This window comes from Diadema antillarum, unplaced genomic scaffold (genome assembly GCF_040938485.1).
Source record: "Diadema antillarum isolate AM-2024a unplaced genomic scaffold, OU_Dant_1.0 scf00000145, whole genome shotgun sequence".
NCBI classification, from domain to species: domain Eukaryota; kingdom Metazoa; phylum Echinodermata; class Echinoidea; order Diadematoida; family Diadematidae; genus Diadema; species Diadema antillarum.
This window is the reverse complement of record NW_027271034.1, coordinates 1,083,829-1,089,448: the sequence shown is the minus strand read 5'-3', so window position 1 is coordinate 1,089,448 and position 5,620 is coordinate 1,083,829.

Genomic DNA, 5,620 nt, shown 5'->3' with positions numbered 1-5,620 from the left:
TACAGTATAACGCACATATAAAGCATTCTTGGTTATGAAATGCATTGGGCACTTGGACCTTTCAACTTAGCATTAACTGCAATGCCACAGCATAGATTCTGGACTATTTTGATATTCTTTTCCTTATCATAATAATGTATAACACACTAGCCACACCAAGAGGTGTAAATGCCCAATACCAAAGAGCAATGCCTCACAGATACACAGGATCACAATGCAGAAAACATGTAGTGTGTGTCATGCTGTGACAACAGCAAGAAAATGGACAAACAGTCCAAAATCTAGAGTAGCAAGACCGCAGAGATATCTTAAAATAAGATGCATGCTACGCTCTACTGGAGCAGTGATTAATAATCAATAAAATAATGACACAGTAGCCAATTCATGTGACTTGCTCCTAAGTCTTTCAAGATGTGTCTCATATATGTGCAAGTGACGTTAACCAATTGCAGGCTTCAATTTTGATTTCCATTTTCAAGGTCAGATGCATTAATTCATCCAGAGATTCCCAGGTCACAAAATGGTTGCACCTTGAAACAATAGGGGAACTCAGCACATTCAGTATTAAACTGAAGGGGGTATATTATTCCAATGCACAATACAACTGGGAATACACCTGCCTGACTGTCATAACAAAAACCTCAAACACCTGTTACATCCATGCCAGTCTTTTCAAGGTCTAGGGCATGGTTGATTCAGTCAGGGTATAGCCTACAGGCTTATAGTTTCATGTGACTGATCATCCATGGCAGGATTAAAATCAATAAATTACAATCAATAGATTATATCGTAAATAACAAAACAAAACTCTATACACTATGCTGTTCCATCATAGCAACTGGAAAAGAACTCAAATCACTTTTTTTTTTCCATTTCATTTGTCTCTACAAACTTAGTTGCCAACTATGAACTTAATATAAGATCAAGTGTCATCAACATCAACATCTGCAAGTTTATACTTGTGCACTTTACTGTTACCTACCCTATATCGCAGCCATCATTCCTCATAAGCAGGTGTATACCTTACATCTCACACACCAGGTTTACTAGCTCTCCAATGTAATGCTACAAAGCACACCATTGGCTGATTACTTGCATTAATGGTCCACAACCTTCTTTAAAAAAATACTTTTAAAGGCATTATTTACCATTTGCAGATGAAACAAAATCCAGTTTTAGTGCTTCAAAATAGTTCTAAAACGTGGGTTAGAGATAGGAACAACCAATGTAAAATATTTATCAGTATAATCAATATTAAGTATTGTTAAACATACAGAATGCGAACGATAGTTATTATAAAATTGTTTCTAGAATAAACTGTCTACAGTTGTAGGTTAATGAGAAAAAGAGTGATATCTCCTAATATTTTAGACTCTATTGCAAAAAAAAATCATATGGTAGCATGTTCTGTGATACAACTGACCTCCACATATGCATCAGATGTGACAACTCAAACATTTTTAAACCACTGCTCCCGATGGTAAACAATACCTTTAATATCTATCTGTAAATTTCATGACAACACTGAGCCATTTTCAAAATGTGGGAAAAAAACCGAAAACATGTTAATATTTTGATTTGACCTTAGACCTCATGACCAAAATCTTTCCCTACAGAATCACTGTAAAGTAATGTATTATTATATACATTTAGTTTAGGTAAATGCATGCATTGACTAATTTCCAATGGACAGAGAAATAGTGTACTTTTCAGCATTAAATAGTAGAATTTCAGCTTTTGAACCTGTCCTTTGATCTTTGACCTTTATGACCCAAAAATATTCCCAAGAGAATCACTGTCAGGCAGTACATGCATTTGTACTAAGTTTTATGAAGATACCTTGAGCCATTCCTCGAGATATGGAAAAAAAGTGATATTTTAGCATTTTCACTTGACCTTTGGCCCAATGGCCCAAAACTCTCTCTAGAGAATCTTTTGTGTCGCCTTTTCACGGTCAGAGCCCATTTGTCCATTGATTCCCAGGTCACAAATTGGTCACATCCTGATTCAATAGGGAACTAAATGCAATCAGGAACTGCGAGGAGTATATTATTCCCATGCACAATACATTTGTGAATACATCTGCCTTACTGTCATGACAACAGCCTCAAACATCTTTACATCCTACCAGCCTTTTCAAGGTCTACAGAGCATGGATGATTTGGTCAAGGTATAGCCTACAGGCTTATTATTCCGTGTGACTGATCATCGATAGTAGGATTAAAATCAATAGATTATAATCACTAATGACAAACAAAAACACTATACACTGTTCCATCAGAGCAACAAGAAAAGAACTCAAGTATAACTTTTTCCATTTAAGTTGCCTCTATAGATACAATTGCAAACTATGCACTCAATCAATAAATAGTGCCAGCAAACTAGCATCTGCAAGTTCATCTCTGTGCCGTTTACGGCACATCATAACTTTTTGCTCTTTTTTTTTTCATCCACATTATTATGCATGTGTGGATACCTCATTCCCAATATCAGCACCTGCTTTAACCATAACACTGCATGGTTGGTTCAGGTGTGAAACAGATTAATCATGGAATGCATTATATCCTCATTAAGTGGCGAGGAGTGACTTAAGGTCATGATTTAATATGCAGCGGAAGGTCGTGATTTGATATACAGTGACTGGACTTGTTTCCATGCACTATAGTGTAGGTTTCACTATTTAGTGAAGTCTTATGATGCAAACTGTGCACAAGGGACTCCATCAAAAAGAAGAAAAGGCCTTCCTTTTCCAATTTTATAAGTATGAGGTCCTTTTCTTTTCATTTGTTCTGTTTTATATGATTCTAACTTGCTTTTTTACATCTCCATTCTTCTTGCAATACCCAACCAAGCCACAGTCTAGTGGTGCTTATAACCCATGACAACCCACAACAAGAAACCCACGGGGTCTAGCACACACCTTAGTATAACAAGTTTACCTGTCATTTCAAGCATTCTTGCAGACTTTCACCAAAGAACAAAGCATATTCTGTGGGACCGGGGGGGGGGGGGGGGGGGGGGGGGGGGGGGGGGGGGGGGGGGGGGGGGGGGGGGGGGGGGGGGCTGGGGCATGATGCCCATTTGTAGAAGTGATGATACTAACTAGACAAGTTTGGTGACAAATCTGACCATGTATATTCGAGAAGAAGATGAAAATGTGAAAATTAGGCCCCCAATTGGCACCCACAGGACCCATGCTTGGATCTGCCTTGAACAAAGTTGAAGCCATAGTCACAAATCTACTTACTTGGCATTTCCAAGTGGGAAATTTGTAAAATATACATTTTGGAATCTGCGATAATACCTGCCAAGTTGTGTGAAAATCTAACCGTGAGTAACCATGCAATTTAAAGACGAAAATATGTAAGAATTGGACCCCAATGTGGTCCCAACAACCCCCACATGGCCCATCCCTGGATCTCTGGATTTGCCCTGAATGAACCTGAAATGACAGTCATCAATCTATTCATACTGTACTCAAAGAACTAACTTGGCTTATCACTTCTTGTTCTAGAAACCACTGTAAATGCTTCCCTTTTATGTATACAATCAATGTCAAAGCCTGTGGTGATCAAATAAGTAATTCTTGTGATCAAACAGTTTTCAGTTTTACAGCAATAGACAAATATTGATTTGGGCTGAAAAGCAGATGATAACATCTCTGGTCTATTTAGTGTTATGTATTTTATAGTTCCAAAAGTTGCCAGTATGTATGAAATGATATCTAGCATTTCCATGTCAAGCGTATAACTGTAAGTGCTCATTCCTTTCGACCCAATGCCAGAATACAATTAAATGGGATGACGTCAAGAGTACACATTTTGCGGTATATCACCCAGTTGGTCAAAGTCAAAGCCTGTGGTGATCAAATAAGTAATTCTTGTGATCAAACAGTTTTCAGTTTTACAGCAATAGACAAATATTGATTTGGGCTGAAAAGCAGATTATAACATCTCTGGTCTATTTAGTGTTATGTATTTTATAGTTCCAAAAGTTGCCAGTATGTATGAAATGATATCTAGCATTTCATGTCAAGCGTATAACTGTAAGTGCTCATTCCTTTCGACCCAATGCCAGAATACAATTAAATGGGATGACGTCAAGAGTACACATTTTGCGGTATATCACCCAGTTGGCTGACAAACTTTACATCACAACACAAGTTTGCAAACCCAAGAGGAAAGATCACAATGAACACACACATGCATTGCAAGAGAAAAACATCAATTAAACCATGAGAGAATCATATCACGACTACCCCTTCCCCCCTCCCCATTACCCCTCCTATCCCTTTCCTACAAGGGGCTAAAACAAACTCGGTATATATGTACCTATTTCTTCGTCAGGACATGCTGGCTTTTACATGAATAAGGTACCCCATTAATCACATTTTTTACAATAGACCTCAGCCTTATCTCTCTGGCTTGTACAATTGGTTCCACGACTTCAACATAATTGTCAAGGAAAGAGCAAAGAAATTCACAGTCAACAGCGAACTAAAAACATTTTAAGAGCAGCAGTTGAACTGTTTGCTACACTCTCCGGGGAATTTTGTAACACAACAGAACTATAAAGCAACTTTATGGCATATGAGACATCAATGAACATCATTGTTTGATTCATGATCAACATATACATAAAATATCGAACTCAGCAAGTATGCAGACAATGAAAACTTTCAGTGAATACCTAGACCAATGTTAGTGGAATCTTGAAGAGAGCTGGAAAATAACAATTTGGCGGTAGATGTTGGCAATCTCAATAATAGTTTGCTCTTTCCAGTGTCAAACAAGATGTATGTGTGCAGAGTATCAGATACACTAAAACAAGAAAAGCTGCTGAAAATTTTTTCTCAAGTCCTTAGATTCTAAATGCTTCCTTTCTGGTACTTTGATGTGCAAGATCACGCAACATCAACCATTTCCCGGCTAGAAAAGTAATCTTGAAACCTGCAGCCCCATCTGCAAATGATCACCCACATTTAAATGGGATTCTGTACAACCCACCTGGGGCTCATTTCCTGGAGAGCTGTGCAATAATCATCATAGGTTACAATACTTGCAGGAGCCAAGGAACATCGAATCCATTGAGAACATTGTGAGCTGTTGCTGTTGTAACTGTACCAATGATTACGGTAATGTAAAACACTTGCACATACCTGCATGACATGTGCCATTGATCTGCAGCTGCACGAATGAATCCAAGCAGTGTGAAGTCATATAATTATATATATTATGTATATGTCTCTTTAATTTGCAGAGACCAAATTACAAATGAATCTTTGATTGCACGATGAAATACATCACTTTTGTTGAATAAATCCCACTCATCAGTACTGTACTTACCTTATATTTAGAGACATCAATGAAGTCATCTTATCTCACTTTTTTTTTAATGAAGACTTAAAAAGGCATCACATATAAAAGTGATATACACAAAATATTTATTTCACAACAATGGCAATCACTAATATTAACTCTACAGTACTTCTGTACACTACATACTACATATATGTACTTATACATCTGAAAATCATAATGTTATTGCGTAATGTTTAAATCACTTTATTTCGCTAAAGGCAGGATCACCTCTGAATACAAAAGAATGGAAGATTCAAGGA